The sequence below is a fragment of the Urocitellus parryii genome, chromosome 15, assembly GCF_045843805.1.
Source record: "Urocitellus parryii isolate mUroPar1 chromosome 15, mUroPar1.hap1, whole genome shotgun sequence".
Lineage (NCBI taxonomy): Eukaryota > Metazoa > Chordata > Mammalia > Rodentia > Sciuridae > Urocitellus > Urocitellus parryii.
Window position 1 is genome coordinate 17,664,050 of NC_135545.1, and position 22,274 is coordinate 17,686,323.

The following is a 22,274-nucleotide window of genomic DNA, read 5'->3' on the forward strand; positions in this document are numbered from 1 at the left end:
GGGGCTATGGTATCATCAAACTTGGAAATGTCTTCAAGTTCAAGACCTCCCCTTCATCCAGTGCAGTGTGTCGGTGGGGTTGATTGCAACAATGGTGCCAGAGCCCTGGGATCCCCCATTCTGAAGGGGGCTCAGAGGATGGCAACTTCCCAGCCAAAACTGGGATCCTGGTGGGGCAGTGGGGCCCAGGGGAGTCAGCTTCTCTCTTTATCCAGAAGACATTGGCTTGCCCCACAGCGTACCTGCACACCTGTGCATCCACACACCTGCACACCTGCGCACACCATGCTGGCACACCTGCACTCCTGCATGCCCTCCCCACAACCTGCCCCCATCTTCTGTCTCCTCTCCTCTGGCCACCCCAGTGCCTTCCTCTTCTGACCTCCACGGTCATCATTCACTAATCAGGGATGGCTGCTCTTGTTCTTCTTGTATCTTGCTTCCTATGCCAAGTTCGAAGGCCTCTGGTGGCCCTTCCCTTATCCATCTCTGTGTCATCCATCTCTTTAACCTCACTTAGTTGAGTCCCACTTATGGCAACCTGAGAAAGCGTGTGATGGCCCAGGTCAGACTATCCCTCCAGTCAACAGGGAGGATAAATCAGACAAGAGTTTCCTTTCTGTCCACAGCATCTGGGAATCACAGTTTTCTAAGTGTTCACAATTCCCAGCCTGTGAAATGGGAATGTGGATGGTGTCAGCAACCCTAGGCAGACCCTGTTTCTGTGGTGTGAGCATTTCTTCAGCTTGTGAGACATACGAACAGATGAAACTGTTGGTTGGCTGAAAGTCCTGGCGGGAGGAAGCAGAAGTTGTGAATGAATGTCCTTATTCATGGGAAGGGGTTTCAGGACAGGCACCAGTGCTTGGCTTACACGAGTGGGTTGGGTGGGGGTTGACTTTAAAAATATACATGGTCACCTATGGTTTTGTGGTTACTTCTGCATCTAGGCCTTTCTGAGAGATTGAGCCCTGACAAATGCACCTGTGAATAGTGTTTGTGCCAGATCCTCAAGTCAGAAATGAAAGCTGAGCTCCAGGGTGCTAGGTAGGAATATCACACCTCTAGCAGGCCCTACGGATGCTGTTTTTGCAATTCAAGACATGAAACTCCTGCAGAAAGAAGCCTCTCCGGAAGCTGAGTTCACCAAGAAATCACAAATCACCACGAGGCCCAGTCTGTGGCGACAGGCAGAAGAATTGACATTCTAAGAACTGGAGATAATAGAGAACCCCAAAGAGATTCTAAAATAAATGTGTATGAAATATTTAGGGAAAATCGAGTATGGACCACTTTATTTTTTTTCTGTATGTTTGAAATCAGTTATAAGTTTGAAAAGAGTCAAAGGAGGGCAATCAACAGTTTAAATGAAAATGTTTCCGCTGTCTTAACTAGAAACGAGAATCTACACTTATCGACACTCATCCCTTTCATTCTCTTCTCCCTTCTTGATAATTAATCCATCCTATAGAAAGCCAGTTTGCAATCCAGCGATCATAGTAATATATTATAATCTTCATTAGAAACTCCTGAAATGATGTGGAATGTGTCTTGACCAACAGAATTTCAGCTTGTTTGCTCAATCCAAGGAAATTAAAATGGATACATATGACTTCGCTGTCACTCCCACCCTGTAGCCGCCAGACACTTAATTTTCTTGGGATGCTATCCACAAACAGAAGTTGCTTGTTGCCATGGATTTTTGCTCTCGAGTTTTTTATTTTTCCCCCTTGCCTTTTCCAAGTCTTGAGCAAAGCCAGTCTAGCTGAGAAATAAGCGAGTTATTTTTAGTTCTTTGAATGGTTTTTCATGAACTCTTTTCTTCCTTTGGCCTAAGGCCCACCGGACCATCAAAGGGATTTTAATACAAGGTCGGAAAAAAAGAAGGGTCTTTGCTGGACCACTTATCTCTATGATTGCCCCTTTCCAGCTAGAACCCAGGGCACCCCCTGGAAACAGGAGCCCTTGCTCGTATTTATTGGCTTGCATTGCTTTTCAGATGTCCCAAAGGTACTTCAGACCTGGCACGGTTAAGCAGAGATCTCTAGACACTCCTCCTTGTTGGAGAGGACAACTTAAGCCAGAGGCTTCTTCCTGACTTCTCCTCCCATTCAGCCCATTCCCAATCACTCATCCAATCGTTTTGGTTTTGCTTCTCAATAGATTCCAAATGGAGGGTGCATTTTTTTCCCTGAACGGGTTTGGGGTGGTCTTGGAGATGATTCAGAAGAGAAGATGCAGCCCCAGTCCCAGGAGATGTTTGCTTCAGATTCACACACACAGTAAAAACTTTCCTTGTGGAGGCCCAGGCCCAACAGCATCCCTTTCCCATCCCCTACCTCTGGTTTTTTGTTGTTTCTATTTTAGGATAGGGTCTTGCTATGTTGCCCAGGCTGGTCTTGAACTCCTGCCTCAAGCAATCCTCCTGCCTTAAGCAATCCTCCTGCCTCAGCTTCCTGAGTAGCTGGAATTGCAGGTGTGTGCCACTAGGCTCAGCTCCTGGTCCCCACCTCTGAACAAAGCAGTTATTCAGAAATGTACAGAAATGTAACCTGTATAAGGACCCCTACCCTTGGGGTCTATCCTGTCCTCAGAAACAATTGCAGAGAAACAAGAGTGAGACAAAATAATGATGATAATGATAATGATTGTAGTAGAAATAATAATAGCAAACACATAATAATTTCAAATTCTCGCCCCCTTTTCAGACCCCTGCTCCCCATAATCTGAGTAGCAGAATGGATTTCACTTCTTTTCTTTGGGGCCAGATCTGTTCTTTCACCCTTCCTGCAGGGTTGGGAATGATTCTGAAGATAGACTCAGGAGTGACCTTGAGCTCTCCAGCGGGAATATTTCTGTTCCTGACTCAACTCCCTACCCTGCTGGAAAGGAATCAGAAAACGGGGGCGGGGGGGGGGGGAGCAATGGGGAGGAGTCTCCAGCATCTCAGCATGAAAGGAACTTGCCACCTTTCCAGGGGAAGGAGATCTTGCCTGCTACACTTATGCTACCCCAGCCTTCAATTATTACTTATTATTTTAACTTGGGGTGTTTCAAACATTGATGGTCTGTTTCACCCCTTGGAGTATGTAACTAAAAAATAGGTCTTCATAAACCTAAACATAACATGCAAAATAATCAACCCCTACATAATAACATAAGAGAAAATCTAGGTGCCCTTGGTTTGGCAACACCAAAAACATATCTATGAATGATCATGCATTGATAGGTTAGACTGTGTTAAAATGAAGAAGAATGTAAAGAGAATGGAAAGACCATCCACAGACTAGGAGGAAAATCTGTGCAAAACACATATTTGGTGAGACTGGTATCCATAATAGACAATTTACTCTTAAAGAAAAAAGGGAAAAAACTTTTATACTGTTGGTGGGACTGTAAATTAGTTCAACCACTATGGAAATCAGTATGGAGGTTCCTCAGAAGGCTAGGCATGGAACCACCATATGAGCCAGTTATGCATCTTCTTGGTAGTTATTCTGAAGAATTAAAGTCATCTTACTGCAGCGACACATGCAGACCCATGTTTACAGCAGCACAATTCACAATAGCCAGACTATGGAACCAGATGAGGTGGCCATTCATTTCTTTATTCAACCAGATGAATGAATAAAGAAAACGTGATACGTATGCACAATGGAGCTCTTATTCAGCCATAAAGAAAAATGAAATTATGTCATTTGCAGAAAAATAGATGGAACAGAGGCCATTATGTCAATGAAATAAGTCAAACTCAGAAGGGTTACGGTTGTATGCTTACTTTCATATGCAGAAACTGGAGAGGATAAGGAAAAGAAAGAGGGGGCAGATCTCATGAAAATCAAAGAGAGATCAGTAGAGGAAAGGGACCAAGGGATGGGAGGTGGGGAAGGAGGAGGGAGCGCTAGGGGGTTATGTTGGTCAAATTATATTGTTATATTGTATATTGTGGGCATGTACAAACATGTAGGAATGAATCTCATCAGTATGCACAACTATAATGTACCAATTTTAAAAAAGGAGGGGGAAAATGAATTTTTAAAAATCAACAAAAAGGAAGCAAAAAAAAACCCCAATTTAAAAGTGGACAAAAAAATCATAACAGATACTTCACCACAAAATAGCAAATGAAGATCTAAAAATATGATCAACATTACCTTTGTCATCAGAATTGCAAATGTAAGCAGCAGTGAGATGCTACTACACTCTTATTAGCATGGCTAAAATACAAGACACAGACAACACCAAATGCTGACAAGAGTGTGGAGCAACAGGAACTCTCATTCATTGCTACTGGAAATGCAAAATGACCTAGCTGTTTGGAAGACAATTTGATGGTTTCTTACAAAACAAAATAAACTCTTACCATGTGATTCACCAATTTGCTCCTTAGTATTTGTCCAAATTAGTTGAAAACTTATATCCACACAAATAAGTGTGAATGTTTAGAACACCTTTATTCATAATTGCCAAGTCTTGGATACAATCAAGGTATCTTTCAATGGATGATGGTTAAACAAAATGAGGTATATCCATGCAATAGAACATTACACAGCAATGGAAAGAGGGGAGCCCTGGAGACGTAGAGAGACATGAAGGAACTGCAAGTGCATATTTCTGAGTGAAAGAAGCCAATCTGAAAAAGTATGTAGATTTCAACTAATGACATTTTGGAAAAAGTAAAAGTATAGAGATAGTAAAAAGATCCATGGTATTCAGGGGTTTATGAGGAGAGAATATAGGGGAGGAATGAATGGATGGAACCCAGGGGTGTTTTAGGCAGTGAAACTATTTTATATGATACTATAATGTTGCATACACATGAAAATCCATAGAATACACAATGCAGAGTGAACCCTAAAGTAAACTATGGACTTTAGTTAATAATAATATATCTACATTTGCTCATCAGTTATGACCAATGAAGCAGGACATTAATAATAGTGAGGGACATTAATAATTGTGGAAACTGTGGAAGTGACAGATCATATGATAAATCTCTGAACTTCCTACTCAATTTTTCTATAAACCAAAAACTACTCTCTTTATAAATTTTGTTAGTTTTTCAAAAAGTTCTTAAGGGCCAAGGACTCCTGCAGAGTTCTTTTTGCTGTAGCTGAGGTCCAAGACAATTTTTGGACATTTCAGGTAAATTTCTAGAATCAATCAGAGCCAAGAATTGACTCATACCTTCATGAATTGATTCATGCTTGCCAAAAACAATGTTACACTCTAGTCACTAGATAGTTTTTCTATCAATCCATTCATTGATAGCACTCTTGGACCAGTCTGAAAATACAGATAAAAAACAAGGCCGTGGGCTGGGGTTGTGGTTTAGCGGTACAGCGCTTGCCTAGCATGCATGAGGCCCTGGGTTCGATCCTCAGCACCACATAAAAATAAATAAAATAAAGATATTGTGTCCAACTACAAATAAAAAATAAATGTTAAAAAAAAGACAAGGTCAATCGACTTTCCTAAATGCTGTCTGCAGTATGAGGTAGTAATAGCAGGAGCAGTAGCAATAATATTAGAAATAGTAATACTTGTTGTATTACTTGTCATAGAAGTAATAGTCAAAGGAATGGTAGTAGTTATGATAGTAGAAATAAATAGTAGAAGTAGTAGTTGTAACAGTAGAAGGATTAGCAATGAAAATAGTAGTAGAAATAGTAGCTGTAATAGTAAGAGGAGTCATAGCAGAGCAGATGTAGTATTAGTCATATTAGTAATTAGTAGTAATAGTAATACTAGCAAATGAAATGGTGGTGGTGGTGGTGGTGCTGGTGGAAGGAGGAAATTGTAACCTGTGTTTGTCACAGAGATGTCAATGCAGAGCAACTGTCCCTCTGACAGTGGGCAGGTTGTCTGTCCTTCCAAATTCAGCCTACTTTTTAGTAAAAGAGGGTGATCTTAGCCAAGGCCAGTTCCTAGGAGTCATGAGGTGAGAGTAAAGTGACTTTTCTGAGTGCATTTGAAGTCATTACAAGCTTCCTATTAGAGCCGAGAGGGAGGCTTCGCATCTACAATCGGGTGCACCATGGAGGTTTTTCCTTTGTTTAGTTTCTCTCCTTAAGTTTATCATTCTTTTGAAGGGGGCCAGAGGTCAAGAGACATTGTTTTATTTTCCTTTATTTATTTATTTATATTGTTATTTTTATCTGGAGCTTTCTCCAGTGGCAACCCATGGCACCAAGTCACACTTGAACCAGGCAGGAGCTCAGGTCTGAGACAAGGATCAATGTCAAGGCCTGCCTCACTGTGGATTCCCTCAAGGAAAATATAGGTTGACCACGGACTAATCTATGATTAGAGATTATTTTATTGTGCCAAAAGCCAATGTTATTGATTCATCACCAGTTATCTAGATCTAAGGTTTAAAGGACAAAATTGTCAGAGGTGATTGTGCAAAACAGTAAATACAGGCCAAAATTTGAGGGAAAAATATGTAAAGCAATCTTCAAGCCTACTTCTGAAGCAGTTAGAAAGCATAAAAGGTATTCCTTTTATGAAACTGCAGCTTAGTGATGACTAGATCTCCACATCCAGGGTCAGAGCATCAGATTAAAGCTGTATCTTAGTCAAGTACTATTCAGGAGTGTGATGGATGAGATGTGTGGCTATAACAGAATGCTGCAGACTGGGAAATGTACAAAGAGCAATATCTTTTTTGCAGTTCTGGAGGTTGGGAAATCCAATATCAGGGTGCTAGCATCTGACGGGTTCCTTGCTGTATCATCCCATGGCAGAAGGTGGAAAGGCAAGTGAATTTGAAAGCAAGGGTGCAAGAGGGAGCCACACTTGCTTTCCCTCCCCGCCCCCCAGTTTTTATGGTGCATTATAGTTGTAAATGTTGATGGGATTTGTTGTCATATATTCTATATCACACAATATAACAATATAATTTGTTCAGTATCACTCCCCAGCACTTTCCCCCTCCCTTCCCACCTCCACCCCTTTGCCCACTACTAATCTCCCTTTGATTTTCAGAGATCTACTCCCACCTTTGTTTTTCTTTTTCCTCTGTAGCTTCAGCATATGAGAGAAAACAAACGACCATGAACCTTCTGAATTTGACTTATCTCACCTAACATGGTGGTCTCTAAGTTCCATCTACTTTCCTGCAAATGACATAATTTCATTTCTCTTAATGGCTGACTGTGTATATATACCACATTTTCTTTATCCATTCATCATTGATGCACATCTAGCCTGGTTCCATAGTCTGGCTATTGTGAATTGTTTTGCTATAAATATGGGTAATGCATGTATCACTGTAGTAAGATGAATTTAAATCTTCAGGATAACTACCAAGGAGTGGTATAGCTGGGCCATATGGTGGTTCCATGCCTAGCCTTTTGAGGAATCTCCATACTGGAGATTTCCATATTGTCCATAGCAGACAATTTCCATAGTGATTGTCCCACCAACAGTATAAAAGGGTTCCTTTTTTCTCCACATGCCCTCCAGCATTTATTATTATTTGTATTCTTGATGACTGCCATTCTGACTGGTGTGAGATGAAATCTCAGTGTAGTTTCGATTTGCATTTTATTAATTGCTAATGATGTTGCACATTTTTTCATGTATTTGTTGGCCATTTGTGTTTCTTCTTTTGAGAAGTCACATTTGCTTTTATAACAAGCCTACTCTCGAGACAACTAACCCACACCTGGGAAATGACATTAATCTATTAACTAGAGCAGAGTCCTCACGACCTAGTCATCTCTCCTTAGACCCCACCTCCCCAAACCATTATGTCGGAGATTAAGTTTCCAACATGTGGTCTCTGAGGACACTCTCAAACCATAGCAGAGAACAAGGACAGCTTACTGACCGGGGGGTGGGACAGCAGCACCAGCAGCATTGCCCTGACCATCAGAGCTTCCCAAGTGTATCTGACTCCTCCGTGTAACCCCTGTCTGTTGCCAATGTGCCATAAAGCGACCAGAGGACCTGACAGGCCTCAATGATGATTTTCTCTACCATTGTCTCAAACATTGGTGAGTCCCAAAGAAAATTTAAAACTTTTATTTATTTTTGTTGGTGTATTATAATTATATATAGCAGGGGCATTTGTTGTTGCCTATTTATAAATGCACATAACATAATCTGGTCAGTTTCATTCCCCTCCCTCCCTGTCCATCCCCTTTCTCTATTCTACTGCTCTTCTTTCTATTTTCATGAGATTTCCCCCATCTCTCCCACCCCTCTTTTTTTTATTTTCTGTCTCGCTTCCATATATGAAAGAAGATATATGACCCTTAACTTTCTGATTCTGGCTTATTTTGCTTGATATAATGCTCTCAAGTTTCATCCATTTTCCTGCAAATGACATAATTTTCTTCTTTATGACTATATAAAAACTCCACAGTGTGTATGTATGTGTGTGTGTGTGTGTGTGTGTGTGTGTGTATAATATTTTCTTTATCTGTTTATCTGTTGACGGGCACCTAGGTTGGTTCCATAATTTGGCTATTGTGAATTATGCTGCTGTAACTGTAGGTATGCATTAATGGCTGTAGTAGGCTGACTTTCATTCCCTAAAGGTAATCTTAAATGAATGTTTTATTTTTGAATAGCTTTAGACCTACAAAAAAGTGTGAAGATGGTACAGGGGTCTCCCATATACGTTAGACCCAATTTCCACTATTGTTAACCTCTAGTGTCAGGATGGTTCACTTCTCACAATCAACAAACCAAAATTGATACATTATTGCTAAGTCCATACTTTATTCAGATGTCCTTAGTTTTTACCTAATGTTCTTTTTTTTTTTTTTTTTTTCCCCTGTCCAGGATCCTATTCAGGACATCACATCATCTCTCCCGAGGCTCCTCCTGACTGTGATAGTGTCGCATTATTCTTGGTTTTGATGACCTTTACAGATTTGAGGTCAGTTGTTTTGTAGAATGTTTCTCAACTGGAATTTGTCTGTGGTTTTTTCTTATGATTAAACTCGGGTCATAGGTTTGAGGAAGAAAGATCGCATTGATGAAGTACCGTTCTCACCACAAGGTATCAAGGGACTTTGGTGACCTGGCTGAGGTAGTGTTTGTTATTTTTTTCCAAAGCAAAGGTACTGTTGCCTTCTCTCCTTTCCATGTTGTACTCTTTGGAAGGAAATTAGGCTGCCTAAGGAAGGGGAAGCTATGGCCAACCTCCTTGGGGACAGGGTAGGCTCTGATTTGTCTATTTCCCTCCATGTAGTTGTTTACTCCATAATGTATCTAGATTAGTATGGAGTCAGATTTTCTATGGTATGCTTTGGGTTATAGTCTAATGCTATGTAATTTATTTTGTTGATCAATTTCTTCCATCTTTGCCACTGGGAGCTCTTTTAGTTAGTCCTTGTATCTCTCTAACATAGCTCAATAATTTTGCTTTTATTGGAGCACTTTCTTATTTTTGGTATGATAAAATGCCTCTGGCTTTTCTTATAGATGCAGCAGTCCTAGAATGAGCCACTTCCCCCAAGATCCCTGTTTATTCCTTAGGATTCTGCAGAGAAAAAGAATCAATAGGAGATTGATTGATTGATTGATTGATTTAGTGTGAGGGGGTGGCTCACATGATTATAGAGACTAAGAAGTTCCAATATCAGCATTTGGCAAGCTGGGGACCTAGGAGAGCTGGTGGTATAGTTCCAATCTGAGGCCGAAGGCCTGCGAACTAGGAGAGCCAGTCATGTATGTTCTAGACCAGGTCCAAGTGAAAGGCAGGAGAAGACCAATGTCCCAAGTCAAAGACATTAAGGCAGAGAGCAAATTCTTCCTTACTCAGCATGTTTGTTCCATTCAGGCCTTCAAGGAAGTCCACACTGGGGAAGGCAATCTGCTTGACTCTGTCTACTGATTCAAATTAACATTTCCTCTGGAAGCATGTCACCCAGAAACACCTTGACAGACATGCCCAGAATAACGCTTAACAAAATATCTAGGCATCTTGGGCCAGTCAACTTGGCTCATAAAATTAACCATTAAGCTCTCGTTCTTTTTAGTGGACAATGGTCATAGAAACCAAAATCTGAGTATGAATTGCACTCATTGCTTCTGAGCTCATGTTTCTTCCAAGTCTTCTCAAATGACAAAGCAAGAAAATATAAGTGTGAATACTAACCTGTGTACATGCACAGCTCTATCAATATTCCTGTATCTAGCCAGATTAATCTATATTAACCTAAGAATGAGTTCAACTCTAATCCTTTACCACCTGCATGATTCCGACCTCTCCTCGCTGATCTGTGAACTGTCACTCTGATAGTGAGAAATCTGGCTCCAGACCTCCACCACCCACATTTATTTACTTGTTCAATTCCAATATGTAAGTATAGGGGTTTCACGGTTCTCCATCCTTGCCCTCATGGGAAGTAACTTTATCAACCAGAGTTCAGTGCTTATGTATAGTTTCCTTTGTCATTTAGTCTTAAGCCACCACTCATTCTCACTTGTTTCCATGGTTACTTGGGTTAGCCCCAACCCCTTCAGTAAAGTTATAGTTCATTTTTTTTTTTGTTACCATATACATTCCATCCTGGGATTCTTTATCCTTCTGTATGATTTTTATAATTTGCATAAATTGAGAGTCACTCTTTGTGCTGTAAAGTCCTATAGTTTTTATAAATGCCATGGTACGTATCTACCATTATTATATCCTACAGAATAGTTTCCTCAGACTTAAAAAGTACTTGTGCTTCACCTATTTAAGTTTTCTCTCTCTCAAAACCCCTGCAACTACTGTTCTATTGTTTTACTTTTTCCAAAATGTCATATAAAGGAAATCATACAGTATATAGGTTTCCTAGGTTGGCTTATTTCACTTAACAATATGCATCTCATATTTATATGCATCAGCTTTGACACACAGTTAATATCTCGTTGCTCATCAAACCCTCACCCACTATTGATGATTCTTGGATTAATTACCTATTACTGTGAGATGAAGATTTTCTCAATCATTCCTTATATATTTGGTATTCTACTGTAGGGAAGCATTCTACTGTTCTCCCCAATTATTTATTTATAAGAGTATAGACTCATGGTTTTCTTTTTTCAGTAGATTATAATTGTCCAAGACTTGGCCAGTGGCATCTTCTTCTGGTGTCCCTTTGATACGTCTCCATCTTTCTTGGAGCCCTGACTTTCTCTCCACAAGAGGATGTCCCAAGTTCATCCCTTTTAATGGAAAATTATATTTAGAAAGACAGATTTGGACTCTGGTGAGCTCATGGCTCTTGGAAGTCACAGCTCTCAGGGATTCTTAGTGAGCCAAGATAGAAAAATATATAGAAATGCTCCTGTTTATAAATCCATGCACATATATAAACATAGAGATATCCATTTATATCTACATCTATTTTTACATCTGTTTTACATATATAGTAGTTCCTCCTTATCTGTGAGGTATATATGTTCCAAGACCCCTAATGAATGCCTAAAACTTCAGACGATGACTCTAATTTGTGTACAACCGGAGATATGAAAAATTGTGCTCTATATGTGTAATATGAATTGTAACGCATTCTGCCATCATATAGAATACATTTAAAATAAAAGCAAGCCACATATATCCAATGTATAATGGCACAGAGTAAACACCTTAAAACCCTTCAACTGTCATTCATTCTGGGAATCTTGCTTTCCTGAAGAAACATGTGTCCTATGTAAGCATGTTTTAGAATATGAATAAATGAAATGATCTAAAGTTCTGATAATAAGAGAAAAAAACTTACAAAGTGTTTATTTCTGAAATTTCCCATTTCACATTTTCAGGCTCTTGTTAAACCACAGGTAACAGAAACTACAGAGAGTGAATCCACACATGATGGGGGACTACTGTATTGAAAACCGTAAGCCTGCGATGATAACTCCAATTGTCATCTAATCCTAAAAGGTTCTGTTAGTTGGCTGGAGCTGCCATAACAAAATACATACTGGGTGGCTTCAACAACAAAATTCGTTTCCTCACAGTTCTGGAGGCCAGAAGTTCAAGGTCATGCTGCTAGCAGGGTTGGCTCCTCCTGAGGCCTCTCTCCCTGGCTGGTGGATGACCACGGGTTCTGCTGCTCTTCAGGTGACTGTCACTTTGGGCCTGTGCACCAGTCAGATGGGATTAGGGCCCACTCTAATGGCTTCATTTGAACTTTATCTGCTTCCTAAAGGCCCTAACTCCAAACGCAGTCACATTCTGAGGCACTGGGGCTACAGCCTTGATATGAATTTTCATGTGTGTGTGGGGAGGTGGGACGCAATTCTGTTGAGCCAAATTCTTGGTTGGAAAGTAGCTGCTGGATTGACTTCCTACCAGAGCTGTGTGAAATAAGAAAGAGCTGGGTCACCAGGAAAAGGTCTTGCTGTTCCCTACAGTGCTGGCCCCTGAGGGTAAAGGTTTGCTTCTTATATTAATTTTCTAACACTTCTTCTATAACTTTTCTAATTACTTCTTATATTACCTTTTCTTAACAAAGAACTATAAACTGAGTGGCTTAAATAAGAGACACGTTCTGCCCCACTGGTCAGAGGCCACAACCCAGAAATCAAAGTGAACGTAGGGTTGGCTGCTGGCTTCTTTTCCAGGCCTGTCTCCTACCTTCCTTAGCATGTTCTCCATATGTCTTCGTATAGTCTTTCCTCAGTGTCTCTCTGTCTCTGTGCTTGAATGTCACCTTTGTATAAAAATGCAGGTTAATGTCCACCCTACTCTGTATGAACTCACCTTAACTAATTACATATGCAACAAACTTACTTCCAAACAAGATCATATTCTGAGGTCCTAGGAGTTAGGACTAAAGTGTAAATCTGGTGTGAAAGGCACAGAAAAGCCATAAAATTTCTCTTGGGATATTAAATCCAAGGTCTCTGAAAAGTCTACATCTCAAGCAGAATCTTTTCCCGATCCTGTGTGTATCTTGCTCAGTTCTAGGGAAAACGTCAATCTGGAAAAATCAGAAAATTTAACCGATTATTTTCCTGAAGAACAGGACTCCACTCCTATGGAAATCAAGCCTGAATTCATAGCTACCAGTTACCCCAGTATTAGAAAATTACATGAGGTGCTGATACCTCTTTTCCCTCTGAGGGATGCATGGCCATCGCAGGGACATCATACATCCCCACATGATGTCCAACTATGCACAGGTGACTGATTTTCAGACTATCTGCAATTGTCATTGTGATAAACAAACCCAAGGTCATTTTAGAGTGTTCACAAACTCTCTTGCCATTTTTATTTACTTAGCCAATATGTACTAGAAATGCAACAGCTATACGTAGAAGTCAGAAATCTTTTACATAATAAAAAGATATTGTCCCACTCAAGAAGAAATGGAATTTCAAGATTTACTATACAATTACAGTTATTGAGAGGGTGGTTCTGGCAAAAGGATTGAAAAATAGATCAATGAACATAATAGAGAACCTGGAAATAGATATGCATGAGTGTTATTATGTAGTTTTTTTAAAAAAATGTCTTTATTGGTGCATTATTAATGATGCATAATAATGGCATGAATTGTGAAGTCATTTGAGTTTTTACAAAGGTGCCAAGCAATCCAATGGGACAGGGAAAGTAATGAATAAATGGTGCTGGGACAATTAGATTTCCATGTAGATAAAAAATGAATTTTAACCTTTGCATCGGTTACAGTTTGATCAGAGAAGGCAGAGCCACTGTGGGTAATAGAGAACAAGGGTTTGATTACAGGGATTAGACTTTACCAATTGTGAGGGCAGATTTGAGTCTATGAAATGGTCTTGCTGTCACTTGGTGCCAGGTTTGAAATCAGCAGAGCTGAAGACAGAAAAGAAAGATGCGGTGAAGAGCAGGGTACAGAGATGAACTGGAACCCACACAGACAAACTTGACCCTGCATCTATCCCTCATCACTGCTAATCTCAATGCTATAGGTGCCTTTCAGAAGAAGCTGATGCTCTTTGGCATGAAGATGCACCTGGATTCCTGGTACAAATAATCCCAGCAGTAGAAAAATACATGAGGAGATGGACCAGGACTCTGCCAAGCAGGGATGTGATTGCAGGAATTGGAAGAACTGTGTGCCTGGATACTACCCACCATCAACAAGTAAGCCAGCAGTAAGTGACACTGTGCCTTGTCCTAGATGGGGAATGGGGACTTAAAGATGGTGAATCCCTCACTTCTACCTCGTATGGCACCAATTCCTCTCGTGCCTCTCCTTGACCTGGAAACCACACAGGAAACAGACATATAGTTCTAACTTAGCTAAGAAGACATGGGGGGGGGGAAGCCTCCATAATTCTAATCTCATATCACATTAAACATTAGTTCAACATGACTCATAGACTTTAATATAAATGCTAAAACCAAAAAATTTGTAAAAGAAAGCACAGAAGAATATCTTCACAACTTGGAGTCTATAAATACATCATATGGGACAGGGAGAGCAATCACTATAAAAGATAAAAACTGATAAGACTTTGCTAAAATTAAAAATCTTTGCTCATTAAGAGATACCATTAAAAAATGAAAAGACAAACCAAAGATTGGAAGAAAACATTCACAAAACATATAACTAACAAAGGGCTGGTATATGGGATTATATAAGAACCCTTACTAATTCAGTAATAAAGAGTCCAAAGCATGACTAAAAAATTTTAAAAAGATGCTTCATGAAGGAAGATATGTGTGATCTGCAAGCAAATAAAAACGGATCCGTATCATTAGGTATCTGGGAAATGCAAATTAAACCCGCAAAGAAATACCATGAGACACCAACCAGAATGATTAAGATATAAAAGACTGTCAACTCCATATGTTGGTGAAGATGTGGGCAGTCCGAACTCACACATTTTTGGTGAGAAAGTGTTCACAGTGTCTGTAACTTACTTTGCAATGCATCAAAATGGTGATGGTGAGGCAGATTGTATTTTCCAAAAATGACCACAACAACATCTCCATTCCCACATGCTCTGGTACAATGAAATCATGCCCTCCCTTTTCCAGGCAGGGAGTCTGATTTCCTTCTTCTGATATCTGAACAGGCTTGGTTACTGCATCTATCAATAAGGCTCAGTGGAAATGACATTGTAACTCTTATAGTCTGGGTCAGAAAAGTTCATGATGCTTCCATTTCATTCAATGGAACACCGGAGCCATCAGGTAAGAAGTCCTACTACCTGGAGGCCTCCATGCTATAAATGAAGCCAACTCATTTGAGAGACCAGATGGAATCACTCTACACAGTTGTCTTAATTTTCAAGTCATCCTACGCTAGGTGCCAGGCAAAACTAAAAGAGCCTCTGGCTATTTCCAGCCTTAGCTATCAAATTGCCCTCAGCCTAAGGAGATTTCTAAGCAGAATGTTAAAAGTGGATTCTTTTAACTGTGCTTCCTGAGAAGTGGATAGAAAGAGACGAACTAAAGAACGAGATTTTTAGTTTCAAACAGAATTTAGAAGTCAGGGCTAACTGGATTCAAAAACTCTTTCTCATTCCAATGTAAAAGTTAGTTTCAGGTCAAAGATCAAGACTAGAAAAACATCTCAGAGAACAGGGGAAGCCAAGTGCCCAACTATGAGATTCTCTATTAAGACATCAGAAGTTTTAAGGCTGTGCCTCGTAGACTCTTTCAACCAGACAAATGCTTTTTAAAGATATTAACAATGTACTTTGTAGATCCTCTGGGTTAAATAATAGACTCCTAAGAATCTTATGGACATGGTCCCTAGTAATCTCATGGAGAGCCCAAAGTAGAGAAAGGCTTGTTCTGAAGGTGTTCTTGAGTATGACTTTTGTTTCGTGAAGTGGATACAGAAGAAATCCACAAAGTTTTAAAGGAATTTAATTAGCTTGGTGCTATGCTTTGGATATGGTTTGGGTGTGATCCCCAGGTATTCATGGTGTTAGAATTTAATCCTCATTGTGAGGTATTAACAGGGTGAAAACTTAATGTGACTGTGGTGTTTAGAGGTGACGTCTTTGGGAGGTAATTAGGATTAAATAAAGTCCACAGAGTATGATAAAATACTGATGGCTTTATAAGAAAAGGGAGAGAGAGAATAGGCATGCATGTCCATGTCCTCTGTCTCTTACCATGTGATGCCCTGTACTCTCTTAGGACCACCGGCAAGAAGGCCATCACCAGATGCAGCCCCTTGACCTTGAACCTCTAGAACCATGGGCCAAAATAAAACTGTCTTCTTCGTAAATTATTCTACTAGTTATGGTAATGAAAACAGACTGACACACTTGGCCTGAAAAGAGCAGAGATAGTTCAAAATGGGAAGAGCCTTTAAACTTCTATACTTTTATAGGAAAGAAGCTAAGACCATTCTTATAGAAAAGGAAAGAGGACTGGGAGGGCAAAGGTAAGATCCCAGAGAGCAGGGCCAATAGCCATGGAAAACCATTCCCAAGAAGTAAGACAGGGTCTTACTAAGGAAGTGGCACATGTGCCCATATACATTTAAGAATTGCTATGATCCACTCCCTCATATGTGCCTTGCATTTTCTCCTTTTAAAAAGAGGAGCAGTTGTTATTCTTCTCCTGTCCTGCTATTATATGTTGGGGGCGAGGTGGGGGCAGGGATTATGTTTTAGTTCACAGGTCTTCAAATAGAAAAGAGTAGCAAGGAGCCATAACTGAGAGTATTATGCTCACTGGATTTGACTTAGAGAAAGAAATATTGGACTATGAGCTGAGCCTCATAATTTGATGAAATGAGATGGGGAAAGGATTCCTTAGGAGGCAGTAGGTATTTTGCACAAGAATTATTGTGACCAAAGGGGCAAATATGGCATCTCCAAAGATGGCTATAAGAGCTCCCATTCCATGGATCATCTACAGGGGCTGGGGATATAGTTCAGTCAGTAGAGTGCTTGCCTCGCATGCACAAGGCCCTGGGTTCAATTTCCAGCACCACCAAAAAAAGAAAAAAGAAAAGAAAAGAAAAAACCAAACATGGATCATGGATCATCTACAAAGTGACCTTGCCATATCACCATTAAGGGGTAGAATCTAGTTCTCCTCTGTTTGAACCAATGGCTGCTCTGAACAATAGGAAATGCTTCTGTATAATTTCCACAGCTTGGTTATAAAGGCAGTGCAACTTCTGCCTTGTCAGAACTCACACTTGGAGCTCTGAGCTGCCATGTAAGATACCCAACAACCATGAGGCTGCCATGTTTGGAGGAAGTTCAATGCTGCTGGCAACTCCCATGCATGTGAGTGAATGTACCTCTCTCTGGTAGGTTCCAGTCCCCAAGCATCATGTCTTCCCAGTTCAGGCCCCCAATATCCTAGAACAATGACAAGTCAATTTCACTATACCCTACCTGAATTCCTAACCCATAGAATCCATAAGCATAACACAGTGGCTGTTGTTTTAAGTCACTACATTTGTTACACAATTGTAACCAGAACGGACTGATGGATGGAGGGATAGATAAACAGGTATGTAATAAAGCAAGTACAGTATAATGTTAATTGCAAAACCTAGGCAGGTGCTTTCACATTTTCTACCATATTTGAACATTACAATGAAAATTGGTTGAGGGGAAGGATACATTTTATAGATGAGGAAACTGAGGCAAAGAGAGGTTAAATCTATTACCTAAGGTAATAGTGCTAGTAAATAGTAGAGGTAAGACTCCAATTCAGATTTTACTTATTTATTACCCAAATGGAGCACAACTTTTCATTTTTCTGGTTGTACATGATGTAGGGTCACACCATTTGTGCAATCATACCCATGCATAGGAGTAATAATGTCCATCTCATTCCATAATCTCCCCCCCAACACATAAACACCCTCCTTTCCTCTCCCTCCCCTCTGCTCAACCCTAAGTTCCTCCATTCTTCCCTTGCCCATCCCCCACCATGGATCAACATCTACTTATCAGAGGAACCATTTGGCCTGTGGTTTTTTGGGGATTGGCTTACTTTGCTTAGCATAATATTCTCCAATTCCGTCATTTACCCATAAATGCTATGATTTCATTCTTCTTTAAGACTGAGTAATATTCTATTGTGTATATATACCACAGTTTCTTTTATCCATTCATCTACTGAAGGGCATCTAGGCTGTTTCCACAGTCTAGCTATTGTGAATTGAGCTGCTATAAACCTTAAGGCAGCTGCATCGCTGTAGCAGGCTGCTTTTAAGTCCTTTGGGTATAGCTATCCAACTCAGTTTTTGTGATTCGGTAATTGATGTTCTTAACTCTTCCAAAACTAAAGCACTCAGAATTCCTGCCAACCCTCCATCCATTTCTTTGATAGAGAAAGTTAAAAAGTGGCTTCTAATGACTACTTAATTTTTACACTGCTCCAGTATTGGGTTTTGTTTTTATAGGGTAAAAAATGATGTTCTTATTTAAGTTCTCGTCCTTGGAGGATGGCATGGTCTCCTTCCCAGCATTCTTGGCAGCTGCCCATTCTTTACCGGGTGCTAAGACAATCTCCCTCCTGTAAGGAGCTTCAAAAGAGGCAAAAAGTTGTAACTTAATTGCCTCCTTTTCTCCCTGTACTCTGGACTTGGGGCGGGTTTTTTGTTTTAGTTTGGCATGAGAACACTGTAAATCTCTGAGACTTATTTAAATAAGTTGTCCAAGGTCACACAAGATTAAGGGACAGAATAGATCTGGAACCCAGGTCTCCTGAGGCCAAGTCCTGTGCCTTGGGCTTATACGTCCTCCTAACTGGTCTCCAGGCTGGTTTCCAACTAAACCATGCCTAGTGATTAAGGGGAACCTTACTCTCAGGTGCCCGTGTGTTCTGCTTTTCCAGATCATTCCTTTTGGGGCCCAATCGGGAAGAACTTTAGAGCCATTCGCAGAGGGTCCTTGCTACCTGCGCACCTTCGTGTAAAGGCCTGCATCTCTTCAGTTTTCCCTAAGGGCCTGTAGGATGCTTGGTGTTTCAGCTAGTGATTCAAGGTGGCCCACAAGAGGCCTTTGCGCAGTGACTTAGGGGAGCCTTTCCTTCTCAGCAGCAATGGGTTCCCATTCCATCTCCAGGACAGGGTGCCTGGACCTTGAGGTCCGCAGGACCACAGCCCGGGCTAGGCGGGCCTGCTCCCTTGGTCTCCATGGAAGGGTGGCGAGAAGGAGCATGTGCGTCCCAGCTGCCTCGCCGGCCTAGCCACTAACCCCAAGCCCTGGACCTGCTCTTGGACCTTCCGAACCTGCTTGTATCAGAACTGGTCAATCCCGACCGATCCTGATAGATTTCCTCCTGGGGCCAGGGCCTGGCGCCACCCAAGCTCGGAGCTGGGCCCCAGCGCCCCCCAAGCTCGGAGATCTCGGCCCCAGCGCCCCAAGTGGGGACGGAAACGGCGGGCCACGGGGATCCAAGGGACGCGCGACCTGGAGATCCAGCTGGAGGGTGGCAGGGCGGCGACTTCACTCCCGACACCACTCTGGGCCCAAGGTCGTGGTCTGGCTTCCCCACAAGCCGCAGTCCAAGGTTCCTGTCGCCTGGGGTCGCCTGAGCGCCCCACTTCTGGACAACCTGGGGACAGCGGGAGGCAGCTGCTTGGCGGATGCTGGCGGCAAGAGCCGGGGCCAAGGTCGGGTTTCTTGGCAACGGGCCAAAGCTTGGGAGGCTTCCCTGTCCCCTCCCCCATTCCTTCCCTTCCCCTACCCAGGCTCAGCGGGTTAGAGCCGGGGACTCCAGGCAGAACCCAGGTGTGGCTCGCGGGCGCAACCTGCGGGCAGGCAGGTGTGCAGGGGGTGGCTCGGGGCGGCTCCCACCGCAGCCTGGTTTTCCCGACCCCCGTGGGGCTGCGCTTCGGGACTGGAGAGCCTCAGGGGGGCGACAAGTCTGTTTCCGCCCGGCCTCCGCCCGCTCTCCTTGAAACGAGTCTTTCCGGTGGGGCTGCCCAGCCGGGTCCGCCCCTCCCAGCCTCCGGAACCGGGGGAGAAGGGCAGCAGCCGCCCAGGCCCGAGGCGCGCTCCGAGGCCGGCGCAGGGTTGGACCTGGCCGACGAGCTCCGAGTCCTGTCCAACTGCCTCTCTCCCCCATTCCCATCTGGTGGGTCCCCTGTGGCACTCAGGGGGTTTGGGTACTTTGGAGGCGCAGCAGATTGTCCCAAAGCTGCTCTGTGAGTTAGCAAACCTCCAAGCCTGCAAGGAGAAGCCTGGCGGAGACCTAGGTTTCCCGGGGCCTGGGGTCTGGGGTTCGGAGGTAAACCAGGGAGCCTGGAGACTCCGCTTTCTGGGCGCCCGCTGGGGGTGCACCAAGCCAGGGAGCCGTTAGAGGGTCTCCAGATTCGTGAAAATGAATGAGGAAGACAGGGTGCCTTTCTTTCCTCAATCCAGGAGTGGAGTTTAACCTCTGCAGTCACAGGGCAGGGACCACTCTCCTCCTGCCTGGCGCCGGCACAGACCCAAGGACATAGTAACCGAATCCAGGTGTTGGAAACTGAGCGCCCTTCATTTCCTCCCCGGTGGTGAAGTCTCTAATTGCCCGAGTTTTTTTCAAAATCACAGCATGTGAAGACCCAAAGGGGAGGTACCCTGGAGGATTACTCTATCTGCCTACCCTTGACTCAGACTTGCAATCAACGTTTAATGGGGAAAGTTGATCAGTTTCTCAAAAATACAAAAACCAGTGACTGATACCACTTTTTTCCTTGGCATTTCCTTGGGTTATTCTCTTTCCTGGAAATGAAAGATGATAAACTATTGTCTTAAATTCTGTCCTGATTAGCATCCTTTCTCTATTCGGGATTTCCCTGGAGCCAGATCTTAGCAGCTTCAGGTTTATGACTTTTTGAAAATATAATTTTGATGAATTTTTATCTGTTCCTCAAATTAGAAAATCCCTTAATTACAGGAGAAAACATTTTCAAACAGAAAGGCCAGAACTTTAGAGTAAGCCCTGGAGCAAATGCTTCTTTAAGAAAATCTCAGGGTTTGAAAGGCCTCTGCAGCAAACTGGTGGGCAAAGAATCAAGCAAGAGAGCCTTTCCTGTAGCTGTCAGGCCCAGGGTCTTTGGGTTAATACTTGGATAGAAAATAAGTTGAGGTTTGCTTCAAGATGCTCATCCTCCTGCAGAGAGAGAGTGTGTGGTTTTGGTTAAATTCTTTTCAGATTGGGTTTCAGTGTCTAAATGTTATCCACGGGGAAATTTTTCCTTCTAAAAGCATTTTCCAGTTAATAAATTAGGAAGGAACAATATAATATCACCATATTGCATCCCTAATGAATTAATGGACCTAGGCATGATCAACAATGACTGCTAACATATTAACATAAAAAGAAAGAACTCAACATCTATAACTTCTTGGGCAACCTTTTCTTTATTTAAGTGCTAGACATTGGACCCAGGACCTTGCACATGCTAGTCAAGCACTCTGCCACAGAGCTACATCCCCAGCCCACATTACGTGTCTTGTAAGGAAGACTCCATGCCAACTATGAAGTAATCTAGATACACCATGTGTACCTGAAGACATAACTAGTCTTCAGGTTCCCTGAGCCCCACATATCAAATCTGACTGAGCCTGATCTAGATCAGCTACCAATTCATAGGAAATACAAATACAAAGTATAGAAGAAAATGTTCAATAACACTGTGAGATCATAATCAAAACAATCCAGATGTTGTGAAACTACTGGATAAATGACCCAGTTCTTCAATAATAAATTACAAGAAGATAATCAGATTTAGATCCCAAGTCAAACACATGATAAAAAGAATGACATTCATAGGTCACATAAATTTAAATACTGATTTGATATTCAATGTTTAAAATATATTCGTAGATTTTTTTTAGAAAAAATAGTATTATGGTTACATTATTATTCTGAAAGTCATCTTTCAGAAATGCATGCTAAAATGTTATCAAATAATATGTCTGGAATTTATTTCTTAGTAGCTTTATAGAGAGATGAGGAAAGTGGGTGAAGGTATAGATGGAAACAAGACTGGACATTAGCAATGGGTATATGGTGTTTCATTCTATTATTCTATTATAATGTTTCAACTTTTTTTTTCAGGGTATTCTCAAACTTGTGAACCCATGTTTGAGCCTGGTTGAACTGCCTGGGTTGGGGCTCAGAACAATTAAGATTGTGTGCTTTCTGCACAAACCTTCTCAACAGTCCATTCAGCAAATGTCACCAAGGACTTCTGTCTGCTTGAATTCCTACAATTATGGAGTTCACAGTTGAGGTTAGAAAATGACAGACAAGGAAGCCATCTAATGGAAGCAGTGAAGGCTCTTCGGAAGAAGAAGAATTGATGGTTGAAATGAGTCCCAACAGGTAGAAAGAAGCTCCCTGGGTCATGTCAGTTCAT